The sequence below is a fragment of the Triticum dicoccoides genome, chromosome 7A (genome assembly GCF_002162155.2).
Source record: "Triticum dicoccoides isolate Atlit2015 ecotype Zavitan chromosome 7A, WEW_v2.0, whole genome shotgun sequence".
Lineage (NCBI taxonomy): Eukaryota > Viridiplantae > Streptophyta > Magnoliopsida > Poales > Poaceae > Triticum > Triticum dicoccoides.
The window spans coordinates 708,420,505-708,440,974 of NC_041392.1; positions in this window are offsets into that span (position 1 = coordinate 708,420,505).

Here is a 20,470-nt window from a genome sequence, read left to right on the forward strand (position 1 = left end):
GCTCATTTTTCCATCATGTAACGTCCAGAAGTGGGGCCTGCCACAAATGCTTCATGAGTTATTGAGTGGTAGGCCCACACAGTGGTGTTTGCAATGGGCCTCTCCATAGTCTTTACGTATGTTGCTCTGTCTATAATGGAAGTAAATAGTGGCTGGGAAAAGAGTGATTATGGGTTTTCGTGAACTGATGCCCATGGCGTTATAGTTGTTTGGCTCCATCTAAAAAAATGCAAGTTAGTGTGGGTGGAAACAATTTGGTAGGGATGTTCGTGAGATGATGCATATGGCACATCCGTAGTTTTTTTTATCTCAAAAAATTTAGATGAATTTCAGGCTATTTATCGCATATATTTCAACATTGACCTATATCCGTGTCATACAAATGTCTCTGTAAGTTCACATCTTGAGCAGAGATTATTCTAACATTATTATGGAAAACAATCACCCTGTGTTACCACTTTGAAGTACTTATTTTTCTTTGTTCAATCTTCATAATCATAAGGTCGTGCGACCTTCCACATATATTTAGGTAGAGTTCTTAAAAATAATACATGGAACAAATGTACAAGTTACACCACTGTTTGAAATAATTTTATATTTAGATACAGAGGAAGTACTATTTATCATATGTATTTAACTCTGATTTTTTGATGGGTATTTAACTCTGAAAATAAACCATTCCCTCGACTACAAAACACTTTTCGCTCCTCTTTTCTAATTTTTTTCTACATCCACTATATGTCCCCACCTGTCAGCCAACTATATATCAAATTAATTCTCCACCCTCTTTTTTTCAGCCGGGCGGAACCAACTCCCCCCAATTTCCATCTCCATCTCGACCCCCTCTCCCCCACGACTGCATCCAGCGGCGAGATTTGAGGATCCCACCGCCGGCGCACCCTGCTGCACCAGCCATGCAATCCTTCTCCAAGGACGGCTGCTCGCCCGCCCTCCCTTCAAGCCCCGGCCGTCGCGCTTGCTCTCCACAAGGACCGGCCGCCACGCCTCGCCGGCCAAGATCGGAGCCGCCAACACGCAGACATCGATGCCGCCAGCCTCGACAGGCAACATCATAGCCGCTCGCCTCATCGTCACCATCGCCCACTCCAGCGCCTTCCCCAGCCTCGTTTCTCACCTCGTGCCTCAACAATGTTGACCCAGACGACGTCGCCGAATACTTTCGGCGACACGCGATGACTGACGACGGAAGCGAGTGCGATGAACAAAAACAAAGCTAACTCGTGAGACTAGCACAGGAGAGACAAGTCGAGTTGTATCGCACAAAAGGCTCGTGTCGTGCCTTTTGTTTGTAATTGATTTGATCTGGTGTTACAGGGGATACACGCACTGGTATTTATATTACCAATATTCTACCTAGTACATGTACGACTCGGTTACTGCTACAAGTCCGTGCCGGACTATACTTACCTGATTATTTTCAACAATCACCCCCCTAAGCACGATGTCCTCACTTTACAGCTTAGATGCCGATCCTTCTCCGCATCTCCGTGAACTTCTGTCGCCCTGAACACTTGGTCAGGATGTCTGCAAGCTGGTCGTCGGTGCAAATGTAGTTGCCTTCAATCTTGCCTTCTTCCATGCAATCCCGTATGTAATGATACCTTATATCAATGTGCTTACTTCTGTCATGATGCACTGGATTCTTACATAAGGCAATCGTGGACTTGTTGTCAACATAGAGCACCACTCCTTCTGGTTCCTTGTCAGTGAGGTCACCGAGTAGCCTTTCTAGCCACACACCTTGACCTGCCGCGGTTGCAGCTGCAATATACTCTGCTTCACAGTATGATAATGCAACCATCTTCTGCTTTTGTGATAGCCAAGTCACTATGCTTCTTCCCAAAAAATATGCCACGCCCGAAGTACTTTTACGGTCGTCAATATCTCCTGCCAAGTCGCTATCACTGTAGCCAAGTAGCTCCACCATCTCCTTCCGCTTTTCTCTCAAATAGACACAACCGAAGTTAGTTGTCCCTTTGATGTACCTGAGTATTTGTTTCACAACTGCCCAATGTTCTGTCGTGGGTGCTTCCATGAAGCGACTCACTACGCCAATGGAATAGGCCAACTCTGGTCGTGTATTCACAAGATATCTTAGGCTTCCGACCACACTTCTATAATCCGTTGCATCAACCGCGGGTGCTTGTCTCCTCTTGCTAAGTTTAAGTCGAGGCTCCATTGGAACATGACTTGGATTGCAGTCCTCCATGCTACAACTTTCAAGAATCTTCTTTGCATATGCCTCCTGGCATAGTGTGATTCCCTCCGGCTTTTGATGTACCTCGATCCCGAGATAGTAAGTCAAGAGCCCTAGATCACTCATCTTGAAAAGCTGCGTCATTTGTAGCTTAAATCTAGCAATCTCCTCCTCATCTGCTCCAGTTATTAAGAGATCATCAACATAGATGCCCACTAGAAGATGATCCTTGCCTTTACCTCGCTTGTACATAGCATGCTCCAGTGGACTTTTCTCAAAACCAAGAGAAACTAGTGTACGATCAAGCTTGATGTTCCACGCCCGAGGAGCTTGGCATAGCCCGTACAATGCCTTGTGTAGTTTCAACACCTTGTGCTCCTCTCCCTTTTTGATGTAACCCGGTGGTTGCATCACATATACTTCTTCTTTCAACTCCCCGTTCAAAAAGGAGGATTTTACATCCATCTGATGTAGCCTCCAAAATTCTTGAGCCGCGAGAGCTATAACTAGCCTCACCGATTCCATCCTTGTGACTGGAGCGAACACTAGTAGAAAAAGGGTCAAACGTGAAGCACATTAGTGCCGATTTGAATTAGAGCCGGCACTAATGTGTACATTATACCGGTTCGTGGCGGCGATCAATAGTACCGGTTCGTGACGAACCATTAGTACCGGTTCGTACCACGAACCGGTACTAAAGAGGCTGTGTCAGCCTGCGGTCAGGCTATGGCCCCACCATCACCATTTAGTGCCGGTTCGTACCACGAAACGGTACTAATGAGGTTATGGCAACCTGTTTTTAGTCCCACCTCGCGAAGAAAGAGGGACTAGTAGCGGTTTATAAGCCCTGAGTGCAGAGACGATGAAGAAGAGGCATAATGCTCACGTTGCTTAGCTTCAAGCCTCCAGGAATATGGTAGACTGCACGGAGCTATGCGCAGTGCAGTTTACACTATTCCGAAAGAGTTGAAGCAAATTAACGAGCATTGCACCTCTTTTTTATTTTTAATAACTTATTACAACTCCGGACTTCTTCTGTTATGAAAAACTAATTGCACGTCGGCATTTCTTTTTTTTAACTTTGGTTATAACTCCAGACTTTCACCATCAAGTTTTGCAGAAAAGAAAAAATAGCAGAAAATAAAAAAAACTATAGCTAAAAAGAAAAAAACTATATAAAAAAACTACTCAGAAATAAATAGAACAAAATAAATATAGCAGAAAAGAAAAAAACTACTCAGAAATAAATAGAAGAAAAAATAAAGCATACTAGATGAAAAACTACTCACAAATAAATAGAAGAAAATAAATATAACAGAAAAGAAAAAACTATACAAAAAACTAGTATACGCAGAAATAAATAGAAGAAAATAAAGCAGAAAAGAAAAAAAACTATAAAAAAATTGGGGCGCTGTCCTGTGGGCCTGCTACGCCATGGGCGTGCAATTACAGGCCTTAAAGGCCCAGCAGACTCACAAGGCAGCGCGCAGAATTTAGGCCCACAAGCCTGCTATATAGAGGAGTTCGAAGAGGTAGCCGCGGCTGGGTTTATAAACCAGTGCGGCTGCCCTTCGCCCGGCGAGGTGGGACTAAACTTTGGGGTGGCAGCGCGAGGCCTTTAGTACCGGTTGGTGGCTCCAACCGGTACTAAAGAGCACCCTTTAGTACCGGTTGGAGCCACCAACCGGTACTAAAGGCCTGCTCTTCCCGCCTCTTGGCCTGGCCAAAGTTGTCCTTTAGTACCGGTTGGTGGTTGGAAGTTGGTGGCTCCAACCGGTACTAAAGGCCTCTCCTATATATAGAACACTTACGAAAATTCAGTTAGATCTCCCCATTTCTTTCGTCTCCAACCTCTCGCGAGGTGCTCGAACCCGTCGTCGCCGCCCGTCGTCGTCGTCGCCGCCCGTCGCCCGTCGTCGTCGCTGTCTCGCTCCGCTGCCCCGAACGCCGCGCGCCACCGTCCGTCGTCGTCCCGCCGCAGTCCCGTACGTCTCTCGCTCTCGCGTACCCGCCGCGCCGCCGTCCGTCGTGGTCGCACACGGCCCGTACGCCGGCGCCCTGTTGGGGAACGTAGTAATTTCAAAAAATGTACGCCGGCGCCCTGTTGGGGAACGTAGTAATTTCAAAAAATTTCCTACGCACACGCAAGATCATGGTGATGCATAGCAACGAGAGGGGAGAGTGTGATCTACGTACCCTTGTAGATCGACAACGGAAGCGTTAACTTGGTTGATGTAGTCGTACGTCTACACAGCCCGACCGATCAAGCATCAAAACTACGGCACCTCCGAGTTCTAGCACACGTTCAGCTCGATGACGGTCCCCGGACTCCGATCCAGCAAAGTGTCGGGGAAGAGTTCGGTCAGCACGACAGCGTGGTGACGATCTTGATGTACTACTGTCGTAGGGCTCCGCCTAAGCACCGCTACAATATTATCGAGGACTATGATGGAAGGGGACACCGCACATGGCTAAGAATATAATCACGTGGATCAACTTGTATCTCTAGGGTGCCCCCCTGCCCCCGTATATAAAGGAGCAAGGGAGGAGGAGGCCGGCCCTAGGAGGAGGGTGCGCCAATGGGAGTCCTACTCCCACCGGGAGTAGGACTCCTTCTTTCCTAGTCCAACTAGGAGAAGGGGGGAAAGGAGGGAAGTGGAGAAGGAAGGGAGAGGGGGGCAGCGCCCCAAACCCCTTGTCCAATTCGGACTAGGCTTGGGAGGGGCGCGCGCCACCTCCTGGCTCCTTCCCACTAAAGCCCATTAAGGCCCAATACTCTTCCCCGTATTCCCATAACTCCCCGGTACTCCGAAAAATACCCGAATCACTCGGAACCTTTCCGATGTCCGAATATAGTCGTCCAATATATCGATCTTTACGTCTCGACCATTTCGAGACTCCTCGTCATGTCCCCGATCTCATTCGGGACTCCGAACTCCTTCGGTACATCAAAACTCATAAACTCATAATATAACTGTCATCGAAACCTTAAGCGTGCGGACTCTACGGGTTCGAGAACAATGTAGACATGACCGAGACACGTCTCCGGTCAATAACCAATAGCAGAACCTGGATGCTCATATTGGCTCCCACATATTCTACGAAGATCTTTATCGGTCAGACCGCATAACAACATACGTTGTTCCCTTTGTCATCAGTATGTTACTTGCCCGAGATTCGATCGTCGGTATCTCAATACCTAGTTCAATCTCGTTACCGGCAAGTCTCTTTACTCGTTTCGTAATACATCATCTCGCAACTAACTCATTAGTTGCAATGCTTGCAAGGCTTATGTGATGTGCATTACCGAGAGGGCCCAGAGATACCTATCCGACAATCGGAGTGACAAATCCTAATCTCGAAATATGCCAACCCAACATGTACCTTTGGAGACACCTGTAGAGCTCCTTTATAATCACCAAGTTACGTTGTGACGTTTGGTAGCACACAAAGTGTTCCTCCGGCAAACGGGAGTTGCATAATCTCATAGTCACAGGAACATGTATAAGTCATGAAGAAAGCAATAGCAACATACTAAACGATCGGGTGCTAAGCTAATGGAATGGGTCATGTCAATCACATCATTCTCCTAATGATGTGACCCGTTAATCAAATAACAACTCTTTTGTTTATGGTTAGGAAACATAACCATCTTCGATTAACGAGCTAGTCAATTAGAGGCATACTAGTGACACTTTGTTTATCTATGTATTCACACAAGTATTATGTTTCCGGTTAATACAATTCTAGCATGAATAATATACATTTATCATGATATAATGAAATAAATAATAACTTTATTATTGCCTCTAGGGCATATTTCCTTCAGTCTCCCACTTGCACTAGAGTCAATAATCTAGTTCACATTGCCATGTGATTTAACAGCAATAGTTCACATCACCATGTGATTAAAACCCATAGTTCACATGGCCATGTGATCAACACCCAAAGGGTTTACTAGAGTCAGTAATCTAGTTCACATCGCTATGTGATTAACACCCAAAGAGTACTAAGGTGTGAACATGTTTTGCTTGTGAGATAATTTTAGTCAACGGGTCTTTCACATTCAGATCCGTAAGTATTTTGCGAATTTCTATGTCAATAATGCTCTGCACGGAGCTACTCTAGCTTATTGCTCCCACTTTCAATATGTATCTAGATCGAGACTTAGAGTCATCCAGATCTGTGTCAAAACTTGCATCGACGTAACTTTTTACGACGAACCTTTTTGTCACCTCCATAATTGAGAAATATTTCCTTATTCCACTAAGGATAATTTTGACCGCTGTCCAGTGATCTACTCTTAGATCACTATTGTACTCCCTTGCTTAATACAGTGTAGGGTATACAATAGATCTGGTACACAGCATGGCATACTTTATAGAACCTATGGCTGAGGCATAGGGAATGACTTTCATTCTATTTCTATCTTCTGCCGTGGTCGGGCTTTGAGTCTTACTCAATTTCACACCTTGCAACACAGGCAAGAACTCTTTCTTTGACTGTTCCATTTTGAACTACTTCAAAGTCTTGTCAAGGTATGTACTCATTGAAAAAACTTATCAAGCGTCTTGATGTATCTCTATAGATCTTGATGCTCAATATGTAAGCAGCTTTACCGAGGTCTTTCTTTGAAAAACTCCTTTCAAATATTCCTTTATGCTTTCTAGAAAATTATACATTATTTCCGATCAACAATATGTTGTTCACATATACTTATCAGGAATGTTGTAGTGCTCCCACTCACTTTCTTGTAAATACAGCTTCACCGTAAGTCTGTATAAAACTATATGCTTTGATCAACTTATCAAAGCGTATATTCCAACTCCGATATGCTTGCACCAGTCCATAGATGGATCGTTGGAGCTTGCATATTTTGTTAACACCTTTAGGATTGACAAAATCTTCTGGTTGCATCATATACAACTCTTCTTTAAGAAATTCATTAAGGAATGCAGATTTGTCTATCCATTTGCCAAATTTCATAAAATGCGGCAATTGCTAACATGATTCGGACAGACTTAAGCATATATACGAGTGAGAAAATCTCATCGCAGTCAACACCTTGAACTTGTCAAAAACCTTTTTTGACAAGTCTAGCTTTGTAGATAGTAACACTACTATCAACGTCCGTCTTCCTCTTGAAGATCCATTTATTTTCTATGGCTTGCCGATCATCGGGCAAATCCTTCAAAGTCCATACTTTGTTCTCATACATGGATCATATCTCAGATTTCATGGCCTCAAAGCCATTTCGCGGAATCTGGGCTCATCATCGCTTCCTCATAGTTCGCAAGTTCATCATGGTCTAGTAACATGACTTCCAGAACAGGATTACCGTACCACTCTGGTGCGGATCTCACTCTGGTTTACCTACGAGATTCGGTAGTGACTTGATCTGAAGTTACATGATCATCATCATTAGCTTCCTTACTAATTGGTGTAGTAGTCACAAGAACAGATTTCTGTGATGAACTACTTTCCAATAAGGGAGCAGGTACAGTTACCTCATCAAGTTCTACTTTCCTCCCACTCACTTCTTTCAAGAGAAACTCCTTCTCTAGAAAGGATCCATTCTTAGCAACGAATGTCTTGCCTTCGGATATGTGATAGAAGGTGTACCCAATAGTCTCCTTTGGGTATCCTATGAAGACATATTTCTCCGATTTGGGTTTGAGCTTATCAGGATGAAACTTTTTCATATAAGCATCACAATCCCAAACTTTAAGAAACGACAACTTTGGTTTCTTGCCAAACCACAGTTCATATTGTGTCGTCTCAACGGACTTAGATGGTGCCCTTTTAAACGTGAATGCAACTGTCTTTAATGCATAATCCAAAAACAATGGTGGTAGATTGGTAAGAGACATCATAGTTCGCACCTTATCTAATAAAGTACGGTTATGACGTTCGGACACACCATTATGCTGTGGTGTTCCAGGTGGCGTGAGTAGTGAAACTATTTCACATTGTTTTTAACTGAAAGCCAAACTCGTAACTCAAATATTTTACTTCTGCGATCATATCATAGAAACTTTTTATTTTTGTTACGATGATTCTCCACTTCACTATGAAATTCTTTGAACTTTTCAAATGTTTCAGACTTGTGGTTCATCAAGTAGATATACCCATATCTGCTCAAATCATCTGTGAAGGTCAGAAAATAATGATACCCGCCGTGAGCCTCAACACTCATCGGATCACATACATCAATATGTATTATTTCCAATAAGTTAGTTGCTCGCTCCATTGTTCCGGAGAACGGAGTCTTAGTCATCTTGCCCATAAGGCATGGTTCGCAAGAATCAAGTGATTTATAATCAAGTGATTTATAATCAAGTGATTCCAAAATCCCATCAGCATGGAGTTTCTTCATGCGCTTTACACCAATATGACCTAAACGGTAGTGCCACAAATAAGTTGCATTATCATTGTTAACTTTGCATCTTTTGTCTTCAATATTTATGAATATGTGTATTACTACGATCGAGATCCAATGAACCATTTTCATTGGGTGTGTAACCATATAAGGTTTTATTCATGTAAACAGAACAGCAATTATTCTCTAACTTAAATGAATAACCGTATTGCAATAAACATGATCAAATCATATTCATGCTCAACGCAAACACCAAATAACACTTATTTAGGTTCAACACTAATCCCGAAAGTATAGGGAGTGTGCGATGATGATCCTATCAATCTTGGAGCTACTTCCAACACACATCGTCACTACACCCTTAACTAGTTTCTGTTCATTCTACAACTCCCGTTTCGAGTTACTACTCTTAGCAACTGAACCAGTATCAAATACCGAGGGGTTGCTACGAACACTAGTAAAATATACATTAATAATCTGTATATCAAATATACCTTTGTTCACTTTGCCATCCTTCTTATCCGCCAAATACTTGGGGCAGTTCCGCTTCTAGTGACCAGTCCCTTTGCAGTAGAAGCACTTAGTCTCAGGCTTAGGACCAGACTTGGGCTTCTTCACTTGAGCAGCAACTTGCTTGCTGTTCTTCTTGAAGTTCCCCTTCTTCCCTTTGCCCTTTTATTGAAACTAGTGGTCTTGTCTACCATCAACACTTGATGCTCTTTCTTGATTTCTACCTTCATCGATTTCATCATCATGAAAAGCTCGGGAGTCGTTTTCGTCATCCCTTGCATACTATAGTTCATCACGAAGTTCTACTAACTTGGTGATGGTGACTAGAGAATTCTGTCAATCACTATCTTATCTGGAAGATTAACTCCCATTTGATTCAAGCGATTGTAGTACCCAGACAATCTGAGCACATGCTTACTAGTTGAGCGATTCTCCTCCATATTTTGGCTATAGAACTTGTTGGAGACTTCATATCTCTCAATTCGGGTATTTGCTTGAAATATTAACTTCAACTCCTGGAACATCTCATATGGTCCATGACGTTCAAAACGTCTTTTGAAGTCCCGATTCTAAGCCATTAAGCATGGTGCACTAAACTGTTAAGTAGTCATCATATTGAGCTAGCCAAACGTTCATAACGTCTACATCTACTCCTGCAATAGGTCTGTCACCTAGCGGTGCATCAAGGACATAATTCTTCTGTGCAGCAATGAGGATAAACCTCAGATCACGGATCCAATCCGCATGATTGCTACTAACATCTTTCAACACAATTTTCTCTAGGAACATATCAAAATAAACACAGGGAAGCAACAATGCGAGCTATTTATCTACAACAAAAATTGCAAAATACTACCAGGACTAAGTTCATGATAAATTTAAGTTCAATTAATCATATTACTTAAAGAACTCCCACTTAGATAGACATCCCTCTAATCCTCTAAGTGATTACATGATCCAAATCAACTAAATCATGTCCGATCATTACGTGAGATGGAGTAGTTTCATTGGTGAACATCACTATGTTGATCATATCTACTATATGATTCACCCTCGACCTTTCGGTCTCCGTGTTCCGAGGCCATATCTGTATATGCTTGGCTCGTCAAGTATAACCTGAGTATTCCGCGTGTGCAACTGTTTTGCACCCGTTGTATTTGAACGTAGAGCCTATCACACCCGATCATCACGTGGTGTCTCAGCACGAAGAACTTTTGCAACGGTGCATACTCAGGGAGAACACTTCTTGATAATTAGCGAGAGATCATCTTAAAATGCTACCGTCAATCAAAGCAAGATAAGATGCATAAAAGATAAACATCACATGCAATCAAAATATGTGACATGATATGGCCATCATCATCTTGTGCCTTTGATCTCTAACTCCAAAGTATCGTCATGATTTCCATCATCACTAGCATGACACCATGATCTCCATCATCTTGATCTATATCAATGTGTCGTCACATGGTCGTCTCGCCAACTACTGCTCTTGCTACTATTGCTATCGCATAGCAATAAAGTAAAGCAATTATTTGGCGCTTGCATCTTATGTAATAAAGAGACAACCATAAGGCTTCTGCCAGTTGCCGATAACTTGAACAAAACATGATCATCTTATACAACAACTTATATCTCATCATGTCTTGACCATATCACATCATAACATGCCCTGCAAAAACAAGTTAGACGCCCTCTACTTTGTTGTTGCAAGTTTTACGTGGCTGCTACGGGCTGAGCAAGAACCGTTCTTACCTACGCATCAAAAAACCACAACGATAGTTTGTCAAGTTGGTGCTGTTTTAACCTTCGCAAGGACCGGGTGTAGTCACACTCGGTTCAACTAAAGTTGGAGAAACTGTCACCCGCAAGCCACCTATGTGCAAAGCACGTCGGGAGAACCGGTCTCGCGTAAGCGTACGCGTAATGTCGGTCCGGGCCGCTTCATCCAACAATACCGCTAAACCAAAGTATGACATGCTGGTAAGCAGTATGACTTATATCGCCCACAACTCACTTGTGTTCTACTCGTGCATATAACATCAACATATATAACCTAGGCTCGGATGCCACTGTTGGGGAACGTAGTAATTTCAAAAAATTTCCTACGCACACGCAAGATCATGGTGATGCATAGCAACGAGAGGGGATAGTGTGATCTACGTACCTTTGTAGATCGACAATGGAAGCATTAACTTGGTTGATGTAGTCGTACGTCTTCACGGCCCGACCGATCAAGCACCGAAACTACGGCACCTCCGAGTTCTAGCACACGTTCAGCTCGATGACGATCTCCGGACTCCGATCCAGCAAAGTGTCGGGGAAGAGTTCGGTCAGCACGACGGTGTGGGTACGATCTTGATGTACTACTGTCGCAGGGCTTCGCCTAAGCACCGCTACAATATTATCGAGGACTATGGTGGAAGGGAGCACCGCACACGGCTAAGAATATGATCACGTGGATCAACTTGTATCTCTAGGGTGCCCCCCTGCCCCCGTATATAAAGGATCAAGGGAGGAGGAGGCCGGCCTAGGAGGAGGGCGCGCCAATGGGAGTCCTACTCCCACCGGGAGTAGGACTCCTTCTTTCCTAGTCCAACTAGGAGAAGGGGGGAAAGGAGGGAAGTGGAGAAGGAAGGGAGAGGGGGGCCACGCCCCAAACCCCTTGTCCAATTCGGACTAGGCTTGGGAGGGGCGCGCGCCACCTCCTCGCTCCTTCCCACTAAAGCCCATTAAGGCCCAATACTCTTCCCCGTATTCCCGTAACTCCCCGGTACTCCGAAAAATACCCGAATCACTCGGAACCTTTCCGATGTCCGAATATAGTCGTCCAATATATCGATCTTTATGTCTCGATCATTTCGAGACTCCTCGTCATGTCCCCGATCTCATCCGGGACTCCGAACTCCTTCGGTACATCAAAACTCATAAACTCATAATATAACTGTCATCGAAACCTTAAGCGTGCGGACCCTACGGGTTCGAGAACAATGTAGACATGACCGAGACACGACTCCGGTCAATAACCAATAGCGGAACCTGGATGCTCATATTGGCTCCCACATATTCTACGAAGATCTTTATCGGTCAGACCGCATAACAACATACGTTGTTCCCTTTGTCATCGGTATGTTACTTGCCCGAGATTCGATCATCGGTATCTCAATACCTAGTTCAGTCTCGTTACCGGCAAGTCTCTTTACTCGTTTCGTAATACATCATCTCGCAACTAACTCATTAGTTGCAATGCTTGGAAGGCTTATGTGATGTGCATTACCGAGAGGGCCCAGAGATACCTATCCGACAATCGGAGTGACAAATCCTTATCTCGAAATACGCCAACCCAACATGTACCTTTGGGGACACCTGTAGAGCTCCTTTATAATCACTCAGTTACGTTGTGACGTTTGGTAGCACACAAAGTGTTCCTCCGGCAAACAGGAGTTGCATAATCTCATAGTCATAGAAACATGTATAAGTCATGAAGAAAGCAATAGCAACATACTAAACGATCGGGTGCTAAGCTAATGGAATGGGTCATGTCAATCACATCATTCTCCTAATGATGTGACCCCGTTAATCAAATAACAACTCTTTTGTTTATGGTTAGGAAACATAACCATCTTCGATTAACGAGCTAGTCAAGTAGAGGCATACTAGTGACACTTTATTTGTCTATGTATTCACACAAGTATTATGTTTCCGGTTAATACAATTCTAGCATGAATAATAAACATTTATCATGATATAAGGAAATAAATAATAACTTTATTAATGCCTCTAGGGCATATTTCCTTCACGCCCCCGGTCGTACGTACGCCGCCGCCCCCGCCCCGTACGCCGGCGCCCCCGCTCGTACGTACGGGGCGGCGGCGTACGGGGCAGCACACATACACACATACACACACACACACACACACACATATATATATATATATATACGTACACACACATACACACACACATACACACACATTAGTCGAACTAGTTTATTTTTAGTAAGAAAATTGTCGAACTAGAGATTTGAACTAGTTGAATAATTAATATAACTAGTTTATTTTTAGTAAGAAAATTGTCGAACTAGTTTATTTAGGTATATGAGATTTGAACTAGTTCAATAATTAATATAACTAGTTTATTTTTAGTAAGAAAATTTAGGTATCTGAGATTTGATGATCTAATTAAAATATTATTTGTTAATGAGTTTTTCCTGTTTATTTAAGTTTTTATATATTTTGAGTTTATATAAATGTTAGATTAATGCCGAATGTTAGATGAATTAGATAAAAAATTTAAATATATATTAATGTCAATTGTTAGAGATAAATATAGTTAGATATATTAATGTCAAATGTTAGATGAATATATATTTGGCTAGATATTAATTAATGTTAGATAGTAATAGGTGTTTAATGTTTCACCTATATGAACATAGGAAATGTTATCTGACGATGAAAAAGATTTCATTATGTGCGAACACTGTGAAGACCAGCGCGGCCTGTGCGACAGAAATTTCCTTGTTGATGGTAGGCGCTTCAGCATCAAGCTGGATGAGACATTCGAAGTTGATACAGTAAGTCACTTTGGCAATAATTATTATTTGAATGCAAAACTTATGCTTCATTTGCTTCAACTTATAATTTTAAATTTTCACTATTTTACTAGCGCATCCCCTGCCATGAAAGAATCTTTGTCTTGGATAAGATAGATTTTAGTGCTATAGATGATATGGAGGTAAAAAGAGTTTACTTGAAGACGGAGCATGGGTATACTTTCAACGTCAAATTATATAATGGAGACACATACACCCATTTTGAATGCAAAACTTGGCAAGCGCTATGCAAGGCTTATGCATTTGAGCCTGATATGGTTATCACCTTTGATATTCGTCCGGAAGATGATATTGAAGGTAATATAGACATCTGGGTCGATGTGCAAACGCCTCCAGTTCTACCATTATGTGAGTTTTTCTCAACCATGCATGCATATGTTTATGTCTTTGATAGAGTTTATTCAAAAATAGTTGACAACTAATTTGTATTGTCAGCTTATTTCGGTTCAAGCAAACATGTACGGCGCTTGGTAGACAGGACCTACTACTGCCCCGGGGCTCAACTAAACTGCGAGGAGATAAGTCATTATGTTTTATGGCTTGAGGATCTTAATACTGTCAAGACAAATTTTTTTCTGAACTTAGAAATGTTAGTACTCAAAACGTGCGACCAATGGTGATCGTATTGAACTACGGTCACATCTATAATCGAAAGATGGTAAGATTTTAACTATTTGTCCTTAATTAGTGCATCTTTTGCATACATTATTTTTGAAGCTAAACTTTCATTGCTTAGTATATTAATTACTATATACAATGTTCTTCAACAGGGACTTTCGATGACAGTTGTGCCTCAGTGGATCGAGACTAAAGGTGACATGTCAATGGTTAGCTTACAGCCAAGATATCCTACATTGCACATGAGTGCATTCAGGATTTCTGAAAGCGAAGAATGCTTAATAGTGAACGATTGGAGCAAAATTGTTAACAATCGCAGAGAAGTACTAGGAGGCAGCAAGGAGAAGCGCAATCCAAGATTAGGAGACAGATTCATCTGCATGCTCAAGTATGATGAATCAGGAGAGCTATACATGTTCTATGCTATTCTACCTGAGAGGGAGCAGCAGGAGTAGCTACTAGTTCATGCTCTTAATTAGTACTTGTCTCATGTCCGTGTCCTGAACTTCGATGTTGGTGATGATTATGTTGAACTTGCTGATATCTTTGCTTCTGTCAGAAAGTGAATGTTTCCTCTTTAAGCTAGCCAGTGTTGGTGATGATTACATAGCTAGCGGTAATGACTATGATGATTAAATAGTGGTAATTAGACGACTACGATGATTTTTAGCTAGCTAGAGTTTATTTATTTATTAATATGCGTTGATGATGATGATGATGATGATGATGACGACTACAACTCATTATAACGTAAAACAAACCCAAATTAAATTGATAACACAAATTTAATTGAAAAATAAAAAATAAAACAAAAACCCACAAACATTTAGTACCGGTTGGTGTTACCAACCGGTACTAAAGGGCTCCCGGCCCCCGGAGCTGGCTCATGCCACGTGGTTTCTGTCGTGGTTCTAGCTCTGACAGTGATGTAGGGGGGTATGTATGGAGAGGCTCGATCTCGGCTATTGGGAAGTTGTAAACACACCAAGATGTACGAGTTCAGGCCCTTCGCGGAGGAAGTAACAACCCTACGTCTCGGTGCCCAGAGGCGGTCGATTGGATTACTGGCGTGTGAATAACAGGGGTGCGAACCCTTCATACTGAGGAGGGGGGTGGCTTATATAGAGTTCGCCGGCCCTCTCCTGCCCTCAGTGATGCAGGGTTTAAGGTACATTTAAGATTGGGCGTTACTGGTAACGCCCCTAATAAAGTGTGATAATGACCATAAAGACTACTTAGTAGCCGACCATTTGCTTGCGGAGTGACTTTAGGTCTCCTGGCAGTCGAGTGGTAGGCTTCATGGTCGAGTGATAGCTTCTTGGTCGAATGTCTTGAACCCGTCGAGTGGGATACCTTCAAGTCGATTGAAAGGTGACTTCTTCCAGGGGTGTCCTTGGGTAGGGCTCCTTGGACAGGTCCGCGCCCCTACCCTAGGTACACAGCTTCATCATTAGCCCCCGAATGGATCGAGGTTAGAGTGGGGGAAGAGTTGGAGATCTTTCCGACTGGTTCTTTGGGCTACGTGAGCGCCTCGTTTTGGGCCAACTGTCACGGATGACGTCATCAACCTCTTTTAGTCGCCTTGATCCATTTCAGGCCTTTCGTCGAGTGAATTTCTTTATGTGTGACATACCGAGTGTCGGCGCGAGCGGGGTCTTCTGTTTTAACAAGTTGTTCTGCGGCCCGCGGTTGTCGCGGGATTTGGATTTCGGGAAGCGCGCAGGACGGGAGCGGCCGCAGTAATCGGAAGCGATAAAGTGGAAGCTCCTCGATCCTCGTGTCGCCTTTTTCGCCACGTACTACGCGCGCGTCTGCTGCGGGATTTGACTGGATAGCCTGGCCTACCAGGCAGCCACTCGGAAGCGGCCCCTTATAAGTTGCCGGCTTGGGGTTCCCAAATAGTGCGCTTCCTTCTTCCTCTCTCCCTTCGCGAGTTCCTCCGCCACCTCCGTTCTCACCCTAGCGCCGCGGGTCCGTGCAAGATTTGCCGGCAACGACGGCGAAGGACAAGACATCCGCCCTGGAGCGCGCGAAGAAGGCGGCGGCGTAGGGGAAAGGGAAGAGGTCCGCTCGGGGCGGATCCTCCTCAAGGTCTACTCTGCCCCGGGGCTGGATCCAAGGCGATTGGATGCCGTCGGTGATCCGCTAAGAGGATCTCGACGACATGGTCGAGGGGGGGGGGTCATTCCCCACGAAGCCGCGCGTCTCCCGGGGAGAGAGATCGAACCTCAGCCCCGCGAAGGTGAGTGCGTGCTCCTAGCCACCCATGTCGACCGTGGGTTTTCTCTGCCGCCCCATCCTTTTTTCCGGAGCTTCCTGAACTTCTTCGGAGCGCAGCTTCACCACTTCACTCCCAACTCCATCGTATACCTCGCTGCTTTCATTTCCATGTGTGAGGGTTTCTTGGGTTGCCGCCCCCATTGGGGTCTCTTCAAGCACATCTTTACCTGCCGTTCTCAATTGGTCAAGAAGGCCAAGTCGAGTGATGAAAGGACGCAGGTGATCCAGCTGTGCGGGGGCCTGGCGATCCAGACGAGGGGAAAGAGTTGTTTTCTATCTATCACTTTCCCGGAGTCGGTCCGTGGCTGGCAGGCGACCTGGTTCTACTGTCAAGACCAGGCGACCCCAGGACAGTCGACTGGTCTTCCCCTTTTCTCACTCGACCGAGCTGAAAAACCTGCTTCTCGGAAAGTGGCGCCAGAGGAAAGGGCCCAAGTCAAAGTGCTGGCCGGTCGAGTGGTTGAGCTTGTCCGTGAGGGCGTGACGGGTATGGATTTGCTGGAGGTCTTCCTCCGGAGGTGCATCCAACCGATCCAGGGTCGTGACCACCCGATGTGGCTGTACTCGGGTCTCGACGACACCACTCGGATCCACCCAGAGGAGGTCACTGATGAGATGCTGGAGGGGTGGCTGTCGAGCATCACAGGAAACAAGGAAAACCCCCGAGGAGCCAGGAGGGTAATTCCACTCGATAACTCGTATGACGTGGACCAGGTGTGTCTTTATGCTCCTGACTGAGATCTTGTTTTTCTTCATTGGTCTTCTTTGAGTTGGTCGATTAACCTTTGTCTTGTCTGTTGTTTTTCAGGCGACTACTGAGATGTACTCGACGCCCAACGGGGCACAAGGGCCAACTGAGGAAGGGGAGGCGAGCGGAGGTGAGAGCGGGGACGATCAAGGCGAGTGGGAGTCCGACGGTGAAGGAGAGGGAGGCGACGACGTCGACTCCAGCGAAGAAGAGGAGGAGGAGGTTGAAACCCCCCTCGCCCGGAGGGGCGATCCAAGCTCATACACGATCCAGCGCGGGAGCATGGTAGGGAGACTTCTCCTGTTGGGCAGCCGTCGAAACGCCCTCAGACCTCTTCTCCTACGCCGACTGGAAAGGCTCCCAAGCTCCCACGCGCAGCGCCGTCCAAGCCGCCCAAGGCTCTGCCCAAGATGAAGATGGCCGTCCCCACCATTTCTGGGTAATAATAAAACTTGTTTTCCTTTGTCGACCGTGGGCGGATCCTTGGTCGATCCATCGAGTCAACCGACTGACTTTCGAGGCTTGCAGTGCTGCTACTTCTGAGATCTCCGCCAAGGACGACGACCAAGAGATGGAGGGTGCTGTTACCTCCAACCCTGGTACGATTACTAACGTTCCGCTTTGAGTCGACTAAACATTTATTGCAACCCTGGTCGATTGAATGTTTCCCTTGTAGCCCCTCCTCATGTTATCGACCTCCCGGATGACGACGACAACGATCCATTGAGAGTGAGGAGGCACAAGAGGGCGTCGGCTGACAAGACCCCCCAATCTGCTCCGGCGTCTGAGGCCGTAGTTCGGGATGGTGGTGACACCACTCGGGCTTCTGTGACCTTCGCATTCCTCTGGCGAGTGTGCGGCCCTCGTCGTCGACTGCGGATCCGTCTTCGCTTTTTGCCGCATACCCCGTCCCTGAGGACCAAGCGGCTGCTGCAAAAGAGGCTATACGTCAGGCGGGGATCATGATGGAGCAAGTGAAGTTGGCTCGGGAGGCCAGCCAAGCAGCTTATGATGCGAGCTCGGCTCTTCAGAGCAACGTCCAGGTCAGTCGACTCAACGCTTGGTTTGTTATGGTATGCTGTTTGAAGAATCTCTTTTCCGAAGATCTTTGTATCTGTACACCCACTGGGTGTGTCTGCCAATTCTTGGACGAGTGGGGGCACGCTAAGTGCACCCACTGGGTGTAGTCCCCGAGACTATGGTGGACTGCGGGCAGTCGACTGTAGTCTTTATATTGTGTTGCTGTAGCTGTATTTCTTCACTCGGTCTGGTCAAGCCATGTCGAATGGGACTGTATCCGGTCGACTGCGGGCAGTCGACTTTTTTTTACAGTGGGGGCACGCTGAGTGCACCCACTGGGTGTAGTCCCCGAGACTACTGTCAAATGTTCTTGATTTGGCTGTAGTCTTAGAAACGTCATCATTGCCTCTTAGTTACTCGAAAGCAACTTATTTTGGACGTCTGTCGACTGACTTTTCTTTTTACAGAAATCCTATGAACTTGTAGCTCGCTATACTGAGTTGGAGAATCAGCAGATCCAGCTCAACCTTAACTTGAAGCTTGCCCAGGAGAATTTGAAGAAGGCGCAAGAAGAAGCAAAAGGTATGGCTGGTGAGGTTCTCCATTCTTAATGGGTGGCTTTTCTTTCTTGTCCATTCTTGATGTCGGTTCCACTCGATGCGCCGCAGATAAACTAGAGGAAGCTCTGAAGAAGAAGGATCAAGATCTTGCAGAGGCATAGAAGGAGGCCTCGAGCAAAACAAAGCTCGCAGAAGAGAAACTGGCTTCGGTTGGAACTCTTGAACAGGAGAACTCCAGACTGAAAACTGCTCTCGAGACAGCTAATCGAGATGCCAGTCGACTGAAGAAAGAAAAGATGGCTCTGCACGACAAGGCGGGTGAGCTGGCGGGGAAGGTAAAAGATCTGGAGGCTTATCTCGGTGGACTCGCCAAGAAGCTGTTCGTCATGCTCGAAGGTAATTATTCCAACCCGGCTGTCTTGTAGTTACCGAGCCCGCGTACGACCACTGTCTTATTCTTGAATCGTGTCTGCAGATTTCTGCTAGAGCTTCGAAGAGGAAACCAGTCAAGTGGAGCCAGGCTTGGATCCCGCCAATTCTCTCGTGAAGGACGAGGCTGCTATGAACGTGCTCCGACTGGAGTCTCGTGTTACCAGCGTTGTTGATTATCTTGCTCGGCTGAAGGCTGCGATGTCGCAGATCGACACATCACTCTGGCCTGGAACGACGCTTCAGAACGACCTCGAGTCCCTGATGATCCGACTGGATGAAGTCCCGGGTCGAGTGGCGGAATGGAAGAAATCTTCTGCTAGATGTGGTGCTGATGTCGCTCTGTCTCTGGTCCGCGTCCATTGCAAGGAGGCGCGAGAAGAAAAGCTGGCCGCCATCCAAGTTGCCAATACCAGGAAGCACAACTTTCAGGACTTCATGGAGACTTTTATTGCTGCTGCCACTCGTATTGCAGACGGGATCGACTTGGACGAGTTCGTCGCCCCTTCCATTCCTCCTCCTGAGGAATGAAAAACTTTTATGCTTCACTTTAAATTTGCCTCGGAATGCCGAGTGGATTTGTAACCGTTAAACTCCACCGAGCCGAGGGCTCGAGTAATTTGATCAGAGGTCTGGGACCTTTTAGGCTTTATCTGATCTTGATTTCTCGCTGAATATCTTCATGGTTTGATTCGTCGAGTGGATCTTGATCTTCACTCGGAAATAACCTTGTATTTGCGGCGCAGCTCCGAAGGAGAAGGTAGCAGTCGACTTGCGAATTGGGTTGTGTCCTTTACTTAGGCGAGCACTGGGCTGCAGCTAAGCCTCTGAGTGAGAGGTTTGCTCTCCACTCGGTAGGATTTTTTAAACACTTAGGCGAGCACTGGGCTGCAGCTAAGCCCTCGAGTGGGAGGTTTGCTCTCCACTCGGTAGGATTTTTTCAAACTTAGGCGAGTGCCTGACTGCAGCTAAGCCTCTAAGTGGGAGAACTTAGGCGAGTACCGGACTGCAGCTAAGCCCCCGAGTGGGAGGATTGCTCTCCATTCGGTAGGATTTTTTCAAACTTAGGCGAGTGCCTGACAGCAGCTAAGCCTCT